This window comes from Arvicola amphibius, chromosome 2 (assembly GCF_903992535.2).
Source record: "Arvicola amphibius chromosome 2, mArvAmp1.2, whole genome shotgun sequence".
NCBI classification, from domain to species: Eukaryota; Metazoa; Chordata; class Mammalia; order Rodentia; family Cricetidae; genus Arvicola; species Arvicola amphibius.
The window spans coordinates 37,550,444-37,574,804 of NC_052048.2; the positions used below are offsets into that span (position 1 = coordinate 37,550,444).

Here is a 24,361-nt window from a genome sequence, read left to right on the forward strand (position 1 = left end):
AGGACGAAATGTCACTGTGTGGATATAGTCATCAATACAATATGTATAGGCATTCTGTCACACACTGATTTTGAAGGTCACAGATGAACTCTAACTCTCACCATCTGTGACCTAACCTCCTGTGAAACACACAGTAGCCTCTGCTTACCTCCCACAAACAACTTCATGGGCCTATCAAGCAACTCACCCTACCTGACAACACAGGATTGGTTACATCCAGACTTCAAACAGGAGTAGAGAGTTGGTACTCCTTGATCGTTTTGCTCCTCCTACTTGGTTCATGCTGTTAGTTTAGTCTGTTTTTATTAGTATTAATATTGAATTATCCTAATCTGAGACCTTATATACAACCTAAACTCTCACCTTCAGAAATAAGACATGTGGTATGTGTGTGTATGTCTGTGTGTGTGTGCATGCAGATAATACATACTAAACACAGAAACACTCTCCATTACTGACCACTGAGCTATGTCCCTAGCATCAATTTCCTCAGTTCGACTACCACATCTTCCTTTAAAAAAACACTTAGTTTATTTATTGAGAAAGGATAGATTCTTTCTGGAGCATCACAAAATAAGAGAATTTATTTGTAAGCTCCCTTAAAGGCAATAAATTGATTATAAAATATGAGAATTATTGAAATTCTCTTCATATCTATGCTCATTAATGCTTTTGGACGAGTTGTAAAGTATAAAATAATTCTACAGTATAAAATTATAATTGATAAATTGAAAAGCACTGACAACTATCATAAAAATATGATACAATATAAATAAGTTAATAGATTAAAAGTTGTTGTAAGCTATTGCAGAACATGGATAAAGGTCATAAATTCATAAAAAGGAAATATAAACATAATAGGAAATATACTCAGTCTTGTAAAAATGTTTTGACACAAGACTTCAGAACTGCAAGAAAGGCAAGAAAGATACCCTAAATCATTAATCCATCTGCCTCCATCTCCAAAGTGCTTTGGTTACAGTCTTGTCGCACCATGTTCATCCCACCCTTATACTTGTTATCCAAATGAAGATTTAGGTGTCATGGCTTACATATCATAATGATATGACACCAATGAAATGAATTAAAAACGGTGGTTTTGGCAAGAGCGTGATTTACTATGTATGATACTGAACAAATTAAGGCTGAGTCACCTTTCTGGAGTACATAATCAATACCCACTAAACCTGAATAAAGTAATTCTATTACTACAAATTCATTGTAAAAGAAGAAAATAAAGGATGATCAAGGACAAGTAAACAAGAAAGACGCTATCTTTGTCTGTGGTGACCAAATAAAGAGGAGAGCCAGCTACTGAGCAGTGGAGAAGGAGAGTGGTTACCCAAATAACAGAAAAATACTAAATTATTAAGTGATTTGGGGGTTTTTGCTAAGTGTCATAAAGGGTCACTGTTACTATATTACTGAATGACAACAGTTATCTAATTGTTTATTGGCTTGATCTAACAATTAATGATATAATTTTCTGTTGTATTTCTGTATGCCAAAGGCCTGAAAACATACAATGGTCATTTTTGACAGTGGAATTTTATTTTATTTTGATTTGTTTTCTTTATAAAATCATCACTTTTAGACTTTCAAGCAAGAGTTTGTTACTTTTATAATTTTAAAAATAATTATTTTGAGCAAAAATATTTCTCTATTTCTCTAATTGTTTTATACTCTGGATCAGGTTATTGGTGAAATTATTTCCAATTATTGAGTTACTTTGCTCCAGCTACTGGTACAAAGAAAAATTTAGTGCTTTTCTTGCATTATTTAAGAATGTATTTCCCATAAATTCATTATTTAAAATTGGTAAGTCTTTCATGGAGTAAAAATGATAGTGCCTGAAACCTTCCCCACATGGATAGAGACTTTGGCTAATTTCTTTGACACTTTCATCCCAGTGACCTTAAAGTAGGTGCACGACAAGCCAAGGAAAATAGCAATCACTCTGACCCAAGAAAGATTGGAATAACAGGCAATTGGATCAATGGCTTTTTGATAAGATAGAGGCATGCAAGAGTAAGGTTATACTGTGTTTTTCTGTGAAAATACGCACACACACACACACACACACACAGAGCGAGAGAGAGAGAGAGAGAAAGAGAGAGAGAGAGAGAGAGAGAGAGAGAGAGAGAGAGAGAGAGAGAGAGAGAGAGAGAGAGAGAGAGAGAGAGAGAGAGAGAGAGAGTGCTCCACTCTATGAGGCTTATATCTCTCTGTAACAGGGTTCACCAAATGTGTACAATACATTAGAAGCCCCTCCACATTATAGGGGCAGTTCTAGGACCAAGTAGCACATCTCCATTTGTATTAGATTGTTACCATGTGACTATTTGCCTCTTCTCCAAAAAAATATAAACAATTCATGTGCCTGGAATTCTTTCTCTCCTTTCTCTTCTGAGACAAATTTAGATGCATATGATGAAGACAGCAGACTCTGTAGTCACTCTGCAGACAATTGAGCAGCTAAGTTCACACTAAATACTGGTAAACAAGCAATAAGCTCTTAATGTGTCATACCACTGGCACTTTATATATATAAATGAACTGTGTCATGGGTTACTTTGCATATTAGGATGATTATTTTCTCTATTTTCCCCCCAACACAGAAAGTTTGTAAGCTTCTAGAGAAATTGTGGTTCATTACTTTTTAGGTGTGATCTATTTTTTTTTTTTTCATTTATTCTGGAAGAATTTCATTGTGAAACCACTCAGTTTTTGGACCTGCCAATCTCCTAAGTACTAGGGTTACAGTTCTGCTGAGTACTGGGTTGCAGGCAAGGGACCACAATGTATTCCCCCAGTTTAAAAGAATTAATTCAAATAGGAGATAAAACAGGATACTCTAGACCCAGAGCGATCATGTGGCAGAGGAGAGGATGAGAAGCGGAATACTGAAGAATTCTTACTATTAAAGAGGTCAAGCAGAAAGAGACAGACGAAAGCAAACAAATTTGTTCAAGAAGATATCTGGAGACTGAAACTGCGAAAATGTGGAAAGGGAAAATATAAGAGTCTTGTGGTTTTTGGACTCTCAATGTATTTTGTTTCTGAAAGGTTCATATTGTTTACTTGCGAACTAAAAAATTTTGTTAACTTTTTCTAGAACTTTCTTAATCCTGACAGAACATCTGCAGAGAAAGGATGTCATTCTGGGATAATCAACTGCAAGTTGCTAAATTAAGATCAAACTGCCCTTAACCTTGAATATTTTTCTAAGAGATTTTAGAAGAAAGAGGTTCCCTAGGGAGTTGTATAATTATATGATTGTATCCTCCCTAAGAGGCTATTTACAGATATAGATTTTCCCATCATTCTTTACATTTAAATATATGAATTAAAACAGTTCAGTGGGATTTTCTTTGGGTGACTGGGAGTAATTCTAGGGAGACAGGACACACCAGCTATCTTATATAACTAATATATCCCTTGCTCTCACATTTTGGGTTTAACAACCCCTGTACATTCCTAAGGATTACACAGCCAGACCCTTACTATGAATAGTGGGGCTAAAAGCTTGAAGTATGATCATCAGTTTGGGCAGATAACTGATTTCTTTTTTTATTTTTTGGTTTTTTGAGACAAGGTTTCTCTTCAGCTTTAGAGCCTATCTTGGAACTAGCTCTTGTAGACCAGGCTGGCTTTGAACTCACAGAGATCCGCCTGCCTCTGCCTCCCAGGTGCTGGGATTAAAGGCGAGCGCCACCACTGCCAGGCAGATTGCTAACTCTTTAATTTACAACTTGTTTGTTTATTCTATTATTTTTTCTTTTCTTTCTGAAAAAGGTGTGATCCCAAGTTGTCTTCCAGTTATGGAAACAGTAAAGTAGCAAGCACACTAAGGAGCAAGAAGATAGGACAGAGAGATCCAGTCCTTTCAGCAGCTGAACTAACACAAGAAGATTGTCTCTAAACTTTTTACAAAAGGAATTAATGACAGTCGTTTGTATTGAAATTCCTATTTAAGGCAAAGTCATTACAAATGGACACCAAATTGCAACACCGTTTCCCCCACCAGACACCCACATTTCTATTCCTCTTTTAACTCTTTAGTCAGAAATGCTTAGATTGAGTAGGAGAAGAGGCCTGTTGCTCTAGAAGCAAAAATTCTTTCCATAAGACTTTCAAACTACTAGTATTTTATGTACATTTATCCTTCAACTTCATTTATGGGTCTGAAACCCACATGGAGAATACTTGATCTGGGTCTACACAGAGAATGGTTAAACATAGTAAGTAAAGCAAATCAGTTAAGAGTAGAGAAAGACTCTAAAACAGAATAACTTAGAGACTGAATCTCAAAAGTATCTCCACAAAGGATCATAAGTGAGGTCTTAGGTCTACTAATTACCCTACTTTAACTATCCACATGACTTTCCCTATAAAAGGAAGACAACTATTATTTATCAATTAAAAGCAATACTGAATATGGACTTGACAATCAGAATTACTATATTTGAATTCTTAGTCTGTTACTTCTTAGTTGTTTTAGACAAATTGACTCTGGATACCCCGTCAAGAAAGGACAGTAAAGAATAACTACCTAAAATATTTATAACATTAAGTGGGGTACTGTGGGAGACAATGTGATAATCTTAATGCATAATGTTATAACAGTTATTGTGACTATTAAGCAGTTGGGATAAAGGTCTTTTATTCTCCTGAGGTTCTCTGTGAACAACTTACTCATATGATGGGGTAGCTGACCAATCCCTTGTCTAAGAGGCATGACCCCTCCGGGGCACAAAATACCTTTAAAACTGACCACGCCCATTACATTCATAACCCCCTTAAACTTCCACTGAAGAAATTGTCTCTCAATTGCATTTTCTCAAGTGTGCTCACTAGTTCAAAGGCATCTATGCGCTGCTGAGAAACTCAAACTTACTGGACCCACATCTCTGAGGGTAGAGCCCAACACTCATTCTTAACAAGAATTTTACAGGCACTGGACTCAATCTAAAGTTGGAGGGCAAGTATAAACTGAGATAACAGTGTTAGGATCTCCTTGAGATAATCACATCCATATATTTGGAGAAGAGGGAGTAGCATGTGCTGATAAGACAAGTTTGCTGAGTGATTTTCTATTATACTAAAGACTGAAAATTTCTGAGTATAAAATCAATTGTTTGTATATATGTTTATGCTGTGAGTGTGTTCATGTGAGTGTGTACATGTGCATGCCCATGTGTGTGGAGGGCAGAGCTCTGTCTCAAATGTCTCCCTTGGTTATTCTAAGCTTTAGTTTGGAAATATTTTTGACTGAATGGGGGAGCTCTCCAATATGGCTAGCCTGGATGGTCAATGAGTTCCCTGGACTGCATGGTTCTTCTTTCACAGTACCAGAAGTACAGATGTGCACTATAGTGTCTAGCTCTTTTGGGGGGAGGGTGCTAGGAATCTGTTGATTTGAGCACACAGCCCCATGATTGTATGGCAAGTGTTTTATCTTCCCAGCCCCATCTCTGACATTCATATTAAGTGATTTCCTGGTCTGTTTTTTCTTTTGTGGAAGAGGATTTGTAATCACGATTGGAATTACCATTTCTTTCTATATTTACACCCAGAATCTCTAGTACAGAGGACAGTTCCAGACACAGAATAGCAACATCTCACTATAACACCTCCTCCTAAAGCATCAGCAGATATTTAAGATGAATTACTCCAGGGAGGGAAACACCACTTGTGAAAAAGAAGCTTCAGAAGCTTAATGATATGAATATTTTTGCCATTTACCAAGTCCTACACATTTCAAATAATGCATATTTAATTTTAATGCCTTGTTTCTCAGTCAGTGTATGCAATTCAGTCAGAAAAAGAGAAACAAATACAATTAAATATTTACTTTTCAAAATTGGCTAATGTAAATAAGTATGAAATAATTTTAAATAATTAAAATTTCAAGTGAGTTTACGGGCGTAAGTTTGTAATCATATCCTTCTGAGGCTATTACAGATTAAACTGCTCAAAGGCACTTGGGACAGTCAATGTTGGTCTTAACTGTAATTCTTCGTAGAAATTGAAAAATGTTTCCTTCAAATATAACCACAAACTTGAAAAATAAAGGCAAGTTACAGGATTGAATCTGACTATTACTACAAATATATGTGTCCTCAGGTATCTACTCACAGTTCCATTCCTATTTTCTAGAAGAAGATAAATGAATATTTTTAACTGAAATAGTACTTTCATTCATATCATCAAACTTATTTTTGATGAAAGAAATTGTCCTATAGCCTATGGTTTCCCCTCGTGAATTGCAAAATTATAGTTTTCCACTTTTTCAATAATGAAGCGTCAAGTCTATCTTGTAAGGTTTCCAAGAAGCATATTTGAAAACAAAAACCATTGCTTTTTCCAATAAGGGAGTTACTATGGGCTCCTGGGCAACCAGGTCATTGACAAGATCTTAACCACAGTGGAGATGGGAGGCACTTGTGTGAACTGTTAAAAGCAGTAGTGGACATATCTTGATAGAGGAGGCCATTATGGGGCTAGGGAGAAACCTGGTGCCAGGGAAACTCCCAGGAACCCACAAGCATGATCCTAGCTAAGACTCTTTGCAGTAGTGGAAAGGGTGCCTAAACTGGCATTCACCTCTAATCAGATTGGCGACTTCCTTAATTGTCATCATAGAACTTTCATTCAGTAACTGATGAAAGCAGATGCAGAAATCCACAGCCAAGCACTGGACTGAGGTCTGGGAGTTCAGTTAAAGAGGAGAAGAAGAGATTATATGACTAAGGGGGATTAAGACCATGACAGGGAAACCCACAGAGACAGCTGACCTGATTTTATGGGAACTCATGGATTCTGGACTAAAAGCTAGGGAGTCGACATGGGTCTGACCTAGGCTCTCTGCATATGGGTGACAGTTATGTAGCTTGGTCATTTGTGGGTCCCCTACCAGTGGGACCACGACCTGTCCCTGATGAGTGTGCTGGCTCTTTGGAACCTATTCCTATGGTGGAATGCCTTGCCCAGCCTCAATGCAAGGGGGAGGAGCTTGGTTCTGCCTCAACTTGATGTGCCATGCTTTGTTGACTCCCATGGGAGGCCTAACCACTTCTGAATGGAGGTGGAGGAGAAATGGATGGGAAGGAGTAGTAAAGAAGGGGTGGAAATGGAACAGGAGGAGAGAAGGAAGGGTAAAATGTGGTTAGTATGTGAAATAAATACACAAATAGTAAAAAAAAAAAAGTAGTGGGCAATGGCAGGTCGATGTAGACTGATAATATTTGATGTCTTTGTACAGAGGAACAATAAACACATGGATACTACTACTTCTCAGACTCAAATCATGTTCATTTGATTGAAAGTCTTTGGATCCAAGTTTACTGAAAAACTATAGCATGCAGTGCTTATGTGTGCATCTTAGTGGGATCAATATGAGACCAGCGAATCTCCCAGGATCAGGATCACCATATAGCAGGTAAATTAGCCTAAGAACACCTGACTATTGAGGGAGAATCAAGTTGAGAAGTGCAGTTTGCCATTCTGTCCCAATGTACATAAAATGCCTTTGCACATTTTTCTTTTTGTAAAAAAATTATTATTAATTTATTCATTTTTCAGCCTAACTGCTATTTCCCTCTTCTCCTAACATTCCCTGCTCTAACCTCCCCAAGTTCCCCCTTACTCACTCCCCCTCATTTATATTCAGAAAGGGGCAGGCCTTCCATGGTTATCAACTTGCCATAGGACTAAGCACCTTTCATTTTTTAATTGATTTTATTGAGCTCTACATTTTTGTCTTCTCCTCTCCCTGCCTCTCCCTTCCCCTTCAACCCTCTTCCAAGGTCCACATGCTCCCAATTTACTCAGGAGATCTTTTCTTTTTCTACTTCCCAGCACCTTCCATTTTATTAAGACTGGTTAAGGTGATCCGGGATGAAGAATAGGTTCCTAAGATCTAATGATAATGAATATGGCCTGAACTGGCCATCTCCTGTGACCAGACTGATGACTATACCGACTTCATCAGAGAGCCTTTGCACATTTTAAATCAATGAAAGCATGAAGGAATCAAATGCTCCTATAAAATAAGCCTTATTCATATCTGAAGACAATAATATTTATTAAAATGGAATTCTTTACACCTCCTATCACTTTAGTAAGACTAAATTATTAAAAGGCCTGTAGAACATATATAAGGTATTTAATATACCCTCATCAAGCCATACAATTTTTAACTCAGGAAGAACTTCTGATTTGTTGATCTCAGAGACCTAAGTTCGAAGTCCACCTCCATCATATGTTAACATGAAACTCAGTCCCACATGCGCAGATTGAGACTCTGCACTAGTACAGTTTTCATTATGTGTCAGGGAATTAAGTGACAAAATCCAGTCACAGGAGTCTGTCAAAGACCTTGTACCGGACTGAGCTCCCAAGGTCCTGATGAGGAGCAGAAGGAGGGAGAACATGAGAAAGAAAGTTAGGACCGTGAGGGAACCTCCAGCTGGCGACAGATGGGGAAGGTGACTGAGCCCCACATTGGAGCACTGGACTGAGCTCCCATGGTCCTGATGAGGAGCAGAAGGAGCGAGAACATGAGGGAGAAAGTCAGGAACGTGAGGGGTGCGTTCACTCATGGAGACGGTGGGACAGAACTAATGGGAGATCACCAACTCCAGTTGGAATGGGACTGATGGATCATGCGACCAAACCCATCTCTCTGAATGTGGCCAACAGAGGGGGCTGACTGAGAAGCAAAGGACATTGGCGCTGGGCTCTGATTCTTCTGCATGGACGGGCTCTGTGGGAGCCTTCTCAGCTTGGTCAATCACCTTCCTGGACCTGGGGGGAGTTGGGAGGACCTTGGACTTAGCATAGAGTGGGGAACCCTGATGGCTCCTTGGCCTTGAGAAGGAGGGAGGGGAGGTATGGGTGGAGGGAAGGGGAGGGAAGGGGGAGAAGGAGGGGCGGGAAGGGAGAGGAGGAGCGGAGGGAGGGGGAGGAGGAGGGAAGGAGATGGAAATTTTTAAATATAAAAAAAAAATAAACCATGAGAAAGAAAAAAAAAAGACCTTGTACCTAGCAAGTAGTCATGGCAGCAGCAGGTATTAATGTGGGACAGACATGAGAAACAGCAAATGCCCAGGGCACTGAGTCCAACACAGAAGACCTCGTTGCATCATACCATAAGGAATTTTCTCCATTCATTGATCCCCCTCCTTCTTTGCACATTAAAAGTAATGGAGATTCTAGTATGATAATACACCCTTTGATTCAGCACTCAGAAAGCAGAGGCAGGAAAACTGTTGCAAGTTCAAGACATCCCTGGTTATGCATATTGAAGTTATGTATCATAAATAAATAAATTTAGGGCCAGAGCGATGTCTCATAGTTTAACTCTGCTTACTGCTCTTCCAGAGGCCCTGATTTCAGCTCATGGCATACATAGCATATGACTGACAAACTCCTGCTACTTAAGGAGGTTCAACCCACTAGAATAAATAATTATCAATAATTAACTAAGTGTGTGTGTGTGTGTGTGTGTGTGTGTGTGTGTGTGTACGAGAGAGAGAGAGGAGAGAGAGAGAGAGAGAGAGAGAGAGAGAGAGAGAGAGAGAGAGAGAGAGAGAGGGAGGGAGGGAGGGAGGGAGGGAGGGAGGAAGGGAGAGAAAGAGAGAGAGAGAGACCTTTAACCTTCAAGATGCCTAAGGGGAAAAAGGAAATTTCCCCAAGCCTGAGAACCTGAGTTTGATCCTCAGGACCAAGATGTTAGAAGGAGAGAAATGACTTATGAAAGTTGTCCTCTGATGTTCCCACATACATTGCGGCATGAGTACTGACACATATATATGCATACCACATATCACACATGGACAAGCACAGAAAATAATAAACACATATCAAAAGTTATATAAAACAAACAAAAAATAAATGCATGCAGACTGAGGGAAAGAAGCTGAACAAGGTTGGAATAGTTGTAGCTCACTATGCTACTTTTTGAGAAAATCAATTTTCCTGTCTAATATGCACCTTCCAAACACACTCTATCTCTGCCATGATCAAATGGTGTCACTGAAAATAAATTAGTCAATGATTTAGTCAATGAGCTAAGCTGCCAAAGGTGACTGCTCCTAGGATTGTTAAAGAGTACTCGGATTTATCAGTAGGTAGCTTCCACAAGCAAGAAGAAGTTCAGGGTAAAAATCTCTCATCCGAAACACTTATGAATTCTTTCATATTTTCAATTAGTTTTTCAGATTTTATAATGTTTGCATACAGAAAATAAATTATTTGGCTGAGCGGGACTCAAGTCTAAGCGTGGAATTCACTTATGTTTCACGTGCACCTTATGAATAACTTGAAGATGGTTTCACAAAGTATTTTGAATGTGCTAACAATCTGACTGTGAACATGAAGGCAAATAAAAATTCCCACTCCTGGCAATATATTGGTAGTCAAAAAGTTTCAGGTGTTAGGTTGGAGTGATACCCCAGGGAGTAAAAGACTTGCAGTGCAGGCATGGGGAGCTGAATTCAAACCTTCAGAACCCAAGTGAAAGCCCCAACACAGGACACATCTACAATCCCAGTGTTCCTATATCAAGATAGAAGGTGAGTCAGAAGAATCCCTAAAAACTTGGTGGCCAAATAGCCTAGTATGGCTGGAAGCAATAAAGAGAATACGTCTTGTTTCAAAAAAGGTAGTAGTAACCAGCTGCACCCCAGTTTACCCTCATACTTGTACAGGTACACCATGATACACGCAAGCTCACAGTCATACACTCATACACATACTCTCACACATACACATTGCAAAAGCACAAGCACACATACATTCTAAAAGTTTCATGTTTGGGAACATGTTCAGATATAATTTATTTCAGTTAAATATGCTCAACCTATGTGTGATCTAAAAGGACACAATAATGTTTCTAGAATCAGGAAGCCAGTAACAGCTCTGTTTTTTTTTAAATCTATGAATTCATTTAGAATGCCTCCATTCAGCAAAAGTGCTTTCTATCAAACTTTTCCTGTGCCCTCGATAAGAACAGTTCAACAAAACCCAAATAAATGTTTGCATAAGCCCTGCAGGATGAAAAGTCTGGAGTCAGATGCCATCAGAGATGAGAGTACTTAGGATGAGTAAGACCCCACACTTGACCTCAGATAAATTAACTTTGAATAGAGCAGATGAGTCAGTGCCTGGAATGTACAAATCCTAAAAGATCAAGGTTAAGTGCCTAATGAACATGTAGGGACTTCAAAGAAGGAAGCAGAATGACCGTTACTTGATAGAGGATAGGATAAAGAGAATGGGCCCCTCTCAGTCATAGAAGTGGTTACCTTCACCTTCTGGTACTGAAGGTTGGATCCAGCAATCTGTAGAAAGATACAGGAACTAGTATCTTCTCTAGCCTTACAGGAGTGGATGAAAGACTAACTTCTTAACAAGGTGCAGTACAAGAGTGACAGACTCTTGAGGTCACAGAAGCAGGATTTGGAACATCCTGGTTCTGTTTGTCTTACAGTGACTCATGTTGCTTACTTATCTCAATACCTCAGTGTCTTTATCTATATAAAACAGTGATTTCTCCTACACAGCTGGGAGAACAAAATGATATGAAGCAGATAGATTTGATGGCTATCTAACAGAAAGAAGCTCCTGTAGTGGTGTTAATGGTGCAGCTGAAACCCTGGCTCTGAGTGAGGCATGGTTAAAGGATTTCTTAATTCGTGCAGCTTTAGAAAGTTAGGTTAACTATCCATGACTGTGTGGAACTTTAGAAGGGAAGGATTTTAGATGCATTCACTTACTTAGTGTAAATCCTAGTGGTGAATGTAGTCACATTCGGAACATTTACTGAGTGTTTACTTATGCCAAGCCATGTGTGCCTTTTTTTTTCTTCATAGAAACAGCATGTAACTTATCCTAATATTATTTTCTTTTATATAGGCTCAGGCTTAGAGAGGCGGCAACATCTAAGATTATATAGTCAATATGATGAAAACACATCCATACTCTCTCATTGACTGCTGCTCAATGACTAAAGAATAATATTAAACATTCTTCCTTGGCTCTAGTCTCATTCTGAGGCCTGGATACTATACTCAGTTCTTCTGGTGAAGAAGTGTGATATTTGAAACTCCTTAATTCTGCTCTGCTTCTGCACCCATATTCTCCCGTCAAACAAGGAACTATTCCAAAAAACAGCAGTGTCTGTGGCAGCCTGTTTTTGTTAGAGTGATGCTTAAAAATATATATCAAAGAAAATGTCAACCTAACCCTGGTACATAGACATCGTGGGGGTGAGTGCAGGATAATTCAATAAAGCCCCAAAATTTCAGAGTAATACCAACATCATCATTGACACATTATATGCTATGAGCATTGAACTAAGTGTCTGACATGACTCTTTATACATAAGACTTAGATCTTCTAAGAACAGAACTAATATTACTATTAATCGTGGGGATAGTGAGTCCTTGATATTCAGGTAGGTACCCAAGCTAACATGATTAGCAAAAGAGTGAGATCAGCTATGTTCAACAACTAAACTCTTTTAACACAGTGTCTCACTGTGTAGTTCATGCTGTCCCTGAAGTTACCATCTTACCTTCTCAGGCTATACAGAGCTGGGGCTGTAAACATGCCAGACTAGTTCCATCTAGCACCTATACCTTAACTGCATGGTCTAGTGCTTCTCATTGAGATAACAATCACAATTACCGGAAGTCATTATTGCCTTCCAACGTCAAACAAATTCAAGAAAGTTTTGAGAAAGGGCTTGAGTAGTGGCAGATGAGGGAATACTGACCATTTCAAAACAAATTATTTGCTTTGTGATGCCATCTTCTGTTACACTTCTTAATCAGTTATCAAGAACCAGCAAGCAAAAGGTAGGCAGTAAACATGTGCCCCCAGGAGGCTGGTGGAAAAGCAGGTTTGGCACTGAAACTTATCGCTTCTAGAAAACAGTGGTTTCAGCTTAAGCTACAAAATCTCCAAATCACAGTTCTGTAGATTAACTTTTCTATCTGAATCCTGCCATTTGTCTACTATTCCTTTTCAGGATTTATGCATAAAATATGTTAAATATGTAATCTCAAATGTGAAAGGGTTGCATGAGAGGGAGAGGAAGCCATGATGCTTCAATGTGTGGCTGTAATTTTTTGTCTTAATTCTATTATGCTACATCCATCCAACTAAATTATAATGAATAGAGAATTATACAATTACCCTCTGTCTGTTCCTCAGATGCTATATTTTGATAAAATTCACTACATGCTGCTCTCCTCCTAACACTAAAAATGGATGTGTTGATATGAAAAGTGTTATAATTACAATTAAAATATACCTTACATAATGATAGTGTTAAAATAAAATTATAGATGTGTAGCGACAGCACAGTCATGCATTTTGAGTACAATGCATGCGTACAGCAAAATCTGGTAGTTGAATGAATGAATAAACATGATTTTGGTTTAGCCAAAAAGGCCATTTGGTAGCTTTCATGTATCTAATATCTAAGGCAAGTTTAAAACCCATAAAATAACATTTATCTGAACTATATTTTTCATTTAAAAGGTGTCTTTGGAAGTTGGAGAGATGCCTTATCCTTTAAGAACACTGACTCCTACTGCAAAATACCTGAATTCACTATCCACATTGTAGCTTACATTCTGTAATTACAGTTCTACTGGATGCAACACCCTTTACTGGCCTGGAGGTGTATCAGCCACACAGGTGTTACAAATACATACATGCAGACCAACATTCACACACAAAATAAAAATAAATCAGTAGCTAAAATTTTAGATTGTTAAATGAAAAATTGTAGGTTGTGTGTGGCTTAAGGGTAGCTAGTGTGTGTGCTTACCATGCACAAAGCTCTGGATTCCATCTCTTGCACCAAAAACATAAATAAAAAATTAATGTAATAATTAAACTTAAGCAAAGCCATGAAATTCTTTGTAGAATTGTACAAAGTATTTATGTGGATATTTTACAACTGCATTCTTGAATGCTTAGGTAACTTTCTTTTAACTTCAACATGTGTATCAGAAATTTCTCAACTGTCTTTGGTGAGGTATAAAATAATAATGATAAATATTAGAGTACAAAATACTTATGAATTAGAATGACACCCAAATACAATAAACCTTATAAAATAGGGTTATAATTACATTAACGGAGATTATGATAGTGGTGATTGTCAAGCCTCCAAGCACACCTCTAAGGGATTACTGATATTTAATTAGCCTTTGAGCATGCCTGTGAGGGTTTATCTTGATTAGGTAACAGAGACTGATACCATTTCTAAAGGAGGGTGGCCACCATTTCCCAAGCTTGATTCTCAACCAATGAAAAGAAGTAAGCAAACAGGACAAGGGCGTTCATCTCATCATCACTGAACTACAACACTGACAGATGTTGTCATCAGGACATAATGAACTCTAATCCACAATGGAGTGTAAGAGGAAATAAGTCCTTGCTCCTTTAAGTTGCATTACTGGGGCATCTTACCACAGCAGTGAGAAAAGCAACTAATGCGGGGGTAGGGGAGATGGAAAAGCAAAATATGTCTTTTAAATATTCACACTGTGATAGTACCTTTGCCGCTGTTGATATCTTGGGGGTCATACAACATACAGTGTCCTAGAACCAAGCACATACGGTACCTGCAGTTTAGACAGTTGCCTCGCTAATCCCAATCCTTCTTCAGAACCCCAGATTTACATATCCAATTGTGCATTCAACATCTCTGCTCGAAGATCAAGCACCTTAAATATTCTATTTTTCAAAGCTGATTCTGAATCTGTCAGACTGCTTTACTTAATCCACTGTTTACAGCTCCGTCATAATCTCACTTTTCTAGATGCCTGAGTTCCAAATCTTGGGCTCAACTTTTTCTCTTTCTTGCCTTCATATCTAACTTTTTTACTCTCTAGGAAATCTTATCTCAAAATTCAACACAAGTCTTCTTGAAGCCTCCTGTGGTAGCATCCCCAGGAAAACTACTAGCCCGAGGCCACCTATTTCTCCTTCCTACCCGATCTTCTTGACTCTGCTCTTAGCTCTCATCCTCAACACTACCATGGTTAGCCTATTGAAGCAGAGCATAGATCATCCCACACTTCTGTTCAAAATCCCACCACTGCCTGCCTATGTTTACAGAGAAAAACATAATTTCTGTGAAAATATCAAGGCATTTATCATCTGCTCATTACAGCTTTGACCCCCAATCTGACTTATATTTCTTTTGCTCCATGACATCACTCAATATGTCAGTGCCATGTTTCTCCCTTTGCAGTTGTGGCAGTGGTCATTCCAACTTCTGGGCAGCTGTGTTCCTCTAAAAGATATCTGCTTGCTCAAGTCTGACTTGCAGTCGTTGCTCAAATATCAACTTTTAATTCTACTCTGAATATCATATTTATAATTAGAACCCTCCTTTATATCCCTACCCCAGTATTGACTAAGCCGTATTTATCATGTTCTTTATGATATTTGCACACTGCTGGATTGCTAATATGATATAGCATTCATCTATACCACCTGTTTCTATGAATATCAATGATGTACTCTGAGAGAGAAAGTGAGAGAGATATTTTTATAGACAAAGGGAGAGACCTCACACTTTTTAAATGGAATGACCAGTAGTTGGAGATATACACAAAGAAGAGGCTTAGTAAATAAACATATCTGAGTAAAATTACTGGCAGAAAAAGCAAAAGTAAAGCTGAAAGCACTTAACTATTGCAATGGAATTTGAACTTAAACATGAATGATAGCCACTATTAACTCTTCTATAATCCTAAAACAATGAAATTATTTGGAGGAGGGCATACATGCCTGTAATTTCATTACTTTGTTGGTAGAGACAAGAGGACAGCTGAGAAAGTTCAAGGTCAGCTTGGTGTTCATAGTAAGCTTCAAGTCATCTAGAGAAAAGCATATTGAGATACTGTCTTCAAGATAAAACTGCATGTAATAAATAGAAAGGAGAGAAAAATATTAAAATTTCATAGAATTTATAATTAACTTTCATCAATGTACCAAATTGTTTTATTGAACTGAATTGTTAAAATCTCAAGATCAATTATTAAAATCTCTGTATATGTGTGTATGTATGCATGTGAATATATATGTATGCGTATATTTAAATATACGCATACACATATATGTGTCTATACATAATACAGTATAAATGGTGTCATAGAGACACTCCAGTAAAACACAGAGTAAAGACTGAAACAAATCGTTGTTATTATAGCTACTCTGTACCAAATTTACCAATCATCATTATTTGGCAGTAGTAACACTTAATTACAGGACTACAATAACAAATTTCACTGCATACACCAGACATATTAAACTCAGTATATTTATATACCCATTCCATGCAATTTTCACAATTACACCATCGGATAGCTATTGCTTTAAGATTATTATTATATGTATAATGTATAAACACATGTATGTGGGGTTGTGTGTGCATGCCTCGGAGTTTATGTAAATGCCAGATATCAAGTTTTTGGAATGAGTCCACTCTTTTGCCCTGTGGATTCCAGGGATCTTTTGGGTCATCAGCCTTGAAGGCAAGTTCCTATACCTGCTAACCCATCTTGGGGGCCCAAGAATGTATTTACTATGCTCCTTTGAATGATACAGTCATTCATGGTAAGAGTAATTCCTCTTTGAGTAAATCAGGAGAAAAAGAGTGGGGTATATACATTTAAACTTATATCTAATTCCTCATCTTGAGTATCCACTCCTGTACGAACGGCCAGAGATAGGAAGTGCTTTCTAATGAGAACCTTTCCTGTGATGTCTGCCTGAACTGTTGCCTTCACAGAAGCCCAGTATAAAACGCAATAAAAATGCTTGATCTCTATTTTAACAAACAGAAATAGCCTCCTCTAAACAGTATTGCTGACGGGCTGAGCCTTTCTATGTGACTTAGCTGACATCTTCTATCAGCATCCAGAACAAGGAGCAGCAGCTGCACCATGAAGAAAGCACAACATTCAGAGATGGCGAATTCTGCAAATGACCAATTATAAAACTATTAAGCTGCAGCACTTTCTGAGCAAGAAGCAAAATAATCCATTAAACTGGAAATTCCTACCCTTCCCTCCACGGCCCACACAAACATTAGTATTGCATTTATTAGAAGGTACTTCCTGTGCTCCATCAACCTGACTTTCAGCAATTGTATTACTACAGTCCCCCCACTTTGCGCATGTATCTGAATGATGGATTTCCTCACTTGAAGTCTAGAGAGAGTGGAGTGAATGAAATAAAGTCTAGGACAAGGCGTCACAATCAATAATGATAGGCACTACATCGGAAGAAGAGCAAACATCTTTTCTCATTTATTTAACAAGAGACATTTACTGTGTATTTATGTCCAGAAGCCTAGCCCTTGGTTGAATACTAGAGAAGAAACATCTTTCATTGGGTGACAAGAGGCTGTGTGTTAACTTTCTAGGGGTCTACTTAATATTGCTCTATAAATGTGTTCATTATTGATAAACAGATCTAGGTAAGCAATTGACAATGTTGATATTATTAAGCCATCATGATTTCAAGGTAAAGAAGTACATACTTATTTTTGGGCTTATATGCATTTGCATAATAATTGAACACTGTGAAGAGTGATTCCTTACCTAGGGTTTCACGGAAAAAATATTAAGTCTGAACACACCTTGCCTGTCAACCAGGTAGGTGACTTTGGGTTGCAAGAAGGCCTTTTTTTTTTTTTTCAAATGCATAGTAGTCTAACAATATGGGCATACAGAACTACTGTGGCAACCAAATGAGATGACATTCTTGGAAGTACATGGCACAGTGACTCATACTGAGAACTCAAACAATTACTACCATCACTACCGACTTTGAAATTAAATTCAAATTTCTCACAAAATGTGATACATAACCCATAACATTGTAAAGTCACATACATTATTTTTTGATGTTATGGTATAGCAACTTGACTCAGGAAATATTTAATAGTAAATACAGTGATTAAGCTAATTGTTAGACCTAAAAATCTCCTACTTTTTTAAGAACCATGCAATGATACTTTTCTCAGATAAATATTTTCTTTTAGAAGGATTTATTTATTTATTAAACCCAGCAATCTATGCTGTTATGTCAGTTCAACAAAAGCCCCATTAATTAATTAATCTAACTTTAAATTGCACAATTGTCCTGCTAAATACTGATCATGCATGCATTTTACTTGCTGGGAACATGAGTTTGCAAAACTCTTCTTAATTACCTATTTAAAGTCAGAGGGGCTGAGGAGTGGAGTCAGCCTCGTTGCTTACTGCACAGGGACCTGAGAGTTTAATATACTTTGTACTCCATTATGGAACGAAAATGCTTCTGTGCCCTAGGGATATCAACAAAAGATTTGCTTTAATGAAAGGAACCGAGTGTGGCTCCACAGCTCCTCAAGAGGTGGCCTACAGTTACCGTTTGCATCCAAAGTATCTGCCTTCTTTCTCACCTGCATGGAGACAGGGAAGAAGCAATTGCAAACATTAACCCCAACTGCAACCAGCACTCAGGTTGGGAAGAGTGAGGAAGAATACAATGCTTTTGAACAATTCAAAGATGGGCATAAGAGCAACTTCACATACTAATTTTAGCTTAATGAATGCCAGTCACTACAGGAAAAACAGCTGTCTTCCACTACAGGTTACTAAAAATCAAACTCAATTCAAGGACAATAATTACTTCTGACATGCCTGTCTGCCTCTGTGTGAGTGTGTGCATGATGCATGTGGGTCTCTGTACCACAGTGCCCTTGTGGAGGACAGAGAACAACTTTATGGCTGTTCTTTCTTTCCACTACTACATGCTTTCAAACTCAAGTCACCAGGCTCGAAGGGGAAGGTTTTTACTAGCTGAGATGTCTTGATAGCACATTTTTAAAAAAAGGCATTTTCTACATTTTCTAGAAATTCAGGAATTCAGTTAGATTCAGATACAGCTGACTTCGGAGGCTCCGTGTTAGAAAAATTCCAGGTGTGTGTGTGTGTGTGTGTGTGTGTGTGTGTGTGTGTGTGTGTGTGTGTATGTGTGTGTAGATACTCCATCCAATGGGCACTCCACCCCGCAATGCCCTCGTCCGGAACTTTTTTATTTTACTGTTCATTTTGCATCCCAACCACAGTTCTCCCTCCCACCTCCCCCCCCAGCTTATCCCCCTCCACTTCTCTCAAAGGGTAAGGTCTCCCATGGGGAGTCAATGAAGCCTGGCATACCAAGTTCAGATAAGACCAAGTTCCTCCCCGCTGTATCAGACCTGAGCAAGGAACCCCACTATAAGGAACAGGCTCCAGAAAGTTAATGCACAGGTCCTTATCATGCTTATGCTGGTCCCACTGGTAGGGGCCAATCAAATAGACCAATCTACACAACTGTCTCCTGCACGTAGAGGACTTAGTTTGGTCCCATACAGGCTCTGCAGCTGTTGGTCTAGAATTTATGAGTTCCCATGAACTTGGGTAAGCCATCTCTATAGATTTCCCCATCATGATCTTCACCTTCCTTGTTCATATAATTTCTCCTCCCTCCTCCCTCTCTTCAGTAAGATTCCAGAGCTCAGCCTGGTGCTTGGCTGTGGATCTCTGCATCTGCTTCCATCAGTTACTGGATGAAGGTTCTATGATGACTGAGGTAACCTAGACTCAAAAAGAGAAACAGAGTATGTACTGAGTCATAAGTGGGTACTAAATGTAAAGCAAAGGAAAACCAGACTAAATCCATAGCTCCAGAAAACCTAAGTAACAAGGAGGACCCTAAGAGGGACACGCAGTCTTTACCTTCTAAGGAGCAATGACAATGTACCCATTATTTCTGACAGAAACCTTTTAGGAAGGATCCTGATATGTGTAGCCCCAGATGCTCACAACTAAACTTAGTACTTTATGTAACCTGAGTCATGTGACTTAACTCTGGGGCATAAGAAGTTGTCATTTGACAACTTCCTCAACAAAGAGTTTTAGAGTTATTGCAAGGCAAGATAGGATAGGATGTTGGAGAAGGAATTAACTGTTTGTATAATCCTGAGTGTTTCTAGTGCCGTCTGTCTTATGATCTTTGCTAAATTGACCTAAAAGATCTTTTACCCTAACAAGAGCTTTGATATATCCCACTGTACAGTAAGCCGATTTAAGGAAAAAGCAAACAGAGAGAGGGGATGTAAGATAATCTCTGGATAAGGCCAATGAACTAGACTAATAATGAGGAAACTGTAAAAGTGTCAGTTAAAAGTTTTCCCAAGGCACTAAAAGTTCAAAGTGGAACTGGGAAAAAATGATTTCATGGGGGTTTTCTAAAAGCCAGTTTGAAGCAAACAAAACAAGATTAGACATTTCCACAGATTAGAACATATCTGTCTATATGATTTTTGAGTGTGCATGTGAACATGTTCATGTATGTGTGAGTATGTGTGCAGATACCACATGTGTGTAGAGACAAACGGTAGATGCTAAGTATCTTCTTTAATTACCTCTCTACCTAATATTTTGAGACAGGTTATCTCACTGTCCCTGGAGTTCACTGACACACACCAAGATGCCCAGTTTGTGTATGGTGGATCCAGGCCACTGACCCTGGAGTTCACTGACACACAACATGATGCCTGGCTTGTGATTGGTGGATCCAGATTAAGGTATACATGTTTGCACAGTCATCACTTAACCCACTGAGCCATTTTCTCAGCCCCTAGAAACTACATTTAGAAAAACAAAGATGAAGAATTAAATTACATATTTAAGGTACCAGGAAGGGCATTTATAGCACTAGAAAACATGATGTAATTCACCTAATGTCTTTTTAGAACATATATATCCTGTACACATGTTGAAAGCAGAACACTTGGAATTTCTTCTCTGTGAAATTAACCTAAATGCCACCTTTGTTTCGATTTTGTTCAGAGAAAAATGCCCAGAGACGTTCTAATGAAGTGGATTGTATAGGCATAAAATATACATGAAGGTATCTTCAAATATAACATGTGGACGTCTTCATTTCTTCCCTCTCTGCTCTTTTAAAAATGCCCCTTTAAAAATTTCCCACTCACCATCTGTTAGGTAAATTTCCTAAAACACAGTAAATGTGGAGGCAGAGGCTGTGTCAGGGATGATTCCAAATGGCAGTGGTACCTATCTTTACGTGATTTAAAGAGTAGATTAGAGTTGTTTTTTTTTTAAAAAAAAGAAGCCCCCACCACCTATAGTAATACAACATCACCCCTATAAATTGATCTGAGAGAGAGAGAATGAAGGTAGGCATCTAAGTATAAAATAGTGCCCTAAAGTCTGAATGTTACATGCAAGTTCTAGTGAATGCAAGGAAACCTTTGACACACTTGCAAATGAACTTCATTTGTGGTACAAAGTTCCTAGGCTTAGATTTGTGTTATTACACTCAGTAAGGGTACAGTTTCTCAAGCTAGTTATTTCTTGGGGAGAAGCTACACACACAGAGAGAGGAGAGAGAGAGAGAGAGAGAGAGAGAGAGAGAGAGAGAGAGAGAGAGAGAGAGAGAGAGAGAGAGAGAGAGAGAGAGAACAGATGACATGCAATACTGGGCCCACTGCCTAGATCATGTCACTGCACCAAAAGATAGTACTTCGTTAGAATCAGGATGTAAGTCAGTAGCAGAGCATCCTTGATCAGCAATGATCTTTCTCAACACTGCAATGTTTCTCAGTTATGGCTATAAAACACTGCTCAGGGGAGATTCATCCTTCGGCCACCACATTATGTAACGTCCCCGCTTTAAGCCACCCCTATCCTGTGATTAGTTTTTAAAAATATGTTACTCCTCGTCAGTAATAATTTATGTTTAATCTCTCTAAGCATTAAGAGAGTATTATTCTGCCCAAGCTCAGAAACAAATCTCCAGAAATTCCACCCCAATGCTTCTTTGGGGCTGAACATGCAGGGCAGTTACTGTGATTTAATTCTACTTGGCAGAGCCCTGGCCACAAGCTAATTTCATTAGCCTCAAATTCCTGGATTTGAAAGACCCACTAGATCTGATTCTTGCTCTCAGACATGTCATTAACCTATTCGGGAAAGATACAGGAGGGGAAGGAAGAAAGAGAAAGAGTGAGGGAGACAGATAGATAGAAAGAGGGAGAGAGAGAGACAGAGACAGAGACAGAGAGAGACAGAGAGAGATCTGCCTTTCCAGTCCTATCTCTGGCCTTGCACACTAGTAAGAGGAGAATTCCGAGTGAAAGACCCTGCTCAGGTCTGCATTTTACAGTTTCCACCCTGGGTGCAGGCAGTAGCAGCATTTGTTGTATCTCTGTCTCATTACTTCCTCCTGCCCCCCAGCACTCTACATCCCCTCATTTAGTCTGTAAGTACCTCCTCCTCCAGGCTAAAGGCTCATCTCACTATAAATTCATATCTCAAGTGATCAGTTTGCTATGGTCCCCAAAGCCACCCACAAGGATCAGAGCAAAGAAGAAAACTCAAATCACTGTAAAGCTCAGAAATCAATTCTTGGAAGGAGTGTATTTTATACAGGATAATTTTAATTGAACAGAACCCTGTGGTCCCAGAGAGGATCACCTCCTCATCTTTTTCTCTTCCTCTGTTTGAAGGAGCCTACCATTATTCTACCTTTATTCTGTTTAATCATTCTGCAGAAACTAGAAAACTAGTGGAACTTACAGGCTTCTAAATCACACTAAAAAAAAGAAGCCACTAAAAGATATCTATGTGTAATATAGAGATATAGAACTACATGAAGATACATGTTTATATGTGTCTGTGCACGCATGGGCACACGCAGACACACACAGACACGCATGCACACACACACTTACTTCAACATGGGAAATGGCTGAAGAAAGATAGGGTTCACACTAAGTGCTGTGCCTAGCTTGCAATACAAGCCACAAGTTGGAACATCTCTCTCCCTCATTGCCAGCCTTGTCTCAGTAACTGCAGGTGAGAATCGGGGCCTCTTTTGCCTCAGCTCTACAGTCCAACATGAATAGCTGCAATTTGCAAATTAGAGGAAAATGACAGTGTTTTCTCTGAATGGTTTTAGTACCAACCCACACTGCTCACACTGGCATTAAGTTCCATCCCTCCCCAGCTCAGAGAAAGGAGGAGGGGAGAACACCAGCCATTTGTGTCTTTGGAAGTTGCCTCAGTTTTAAATGCTACTGAAGAGAAATCAGCTCCCCCTGGAGTCCTTTGTACAGCATCCCTAGCTTCATCTGCAGTGACTTTCTTAACTTGAACATTTCACTCTTTTTCAGACAGACTGGCCCAACCGGAATGATGTCCATGCCATTGAAGAGAAAAGCAGGCAGAGAAATGTTAAGAAGCCCACCCCTCAAGGCTTGGGAGAATACACCCTACACACACACACACACACACACACACACACACACACACACACACACACCACAGATCCTCAGGTATTGTCTCAGCTCATCTTTTGATCTTTTCTGCAGCTGCAAGCATCCCTGCCCCCAAGGTATTCAGCTTCAAACTCAGAGGTGAAGGAAACTCTTGAGTTTTCGTGACAAAAGCCTGGGGCTGTTCCAGAATGCGAGCAATCTAGAGTGAAGTCTGCCTTCAGATCACTTTGGGGGGGGGGGGTGCACACAGCAAGAAGTCTCCATGCTGACACACTCAGGAGGTATCTGGATGCTCCAGTGATCAGAGGGGCCTCACTAGCTTCAGGTGGGCACCTTTGCTGCTTGACCACAAACTTCCGACTCCTGAAGACGAGGCAGGTTCTGTGCTGGCCTGACTATCATCAGCAGGCCCCTCATCAAACTCACACCCTTAGCGGAATCACTGTTTAGACTTTGGGCAGCACAATCCTGAAGGGATCATCTTGCACAGCTAAGGGATTTGGCTACCACCAAAACAGGGAGCAAGCCCAGGGTTAGGAACGTCATACCAGAACTGACTTGAGGTAAGAACTTGGGAATGAGTGAAGAAAACAGAGACTAAGAAGGGGCTACGAGGAGAGGGTACAGAGGATCACCAACAAAGAAACAAACATAAGGAAGACCTGGTCACAGAGTTCCCCAAACTCAATTGCTAACCCTCAAAGCCATCCTTTTCTACTCAGTGCAGCAGAGGAAACACGGGGACAGAGGCTGCAGGGACCAGAGCACTGCGGTGGTTGGACCCATTGCTCATCAGTCCTGAATCTGCCTTCCTCAGGTTTGGGAGCCCAGGACATGAAATCTACCCCCTCGCCCTAGCCCCCGCTCCCTGCACACCCCTGGTGTTCCTGAGCAGAGCAGGCTCAGTCTCCAAGCTCAGAGCCTGGGATTCTGGTGAAGGGCTGCATTAGTGAGGGAGGGGACTAGAGCAGAGGGAGCAGTCTGTGAAAG

The 24,361-nt window shown here is 39.4% G+C and overlaps 1 protein-coding gene across 1 annotated transcript in view; it reads right to left on the reverse strand.

Annotated features, from left to right (window-relative positions):
- Positions 1-24,361, reverse strand: part of Grm7 (glutamate metabotropic receptor 7) — an 846,624-nt gene that overhangs the window by 820,966 nt on the left and 1,297 nt on the right. The window lies entirely within an intron of this gene.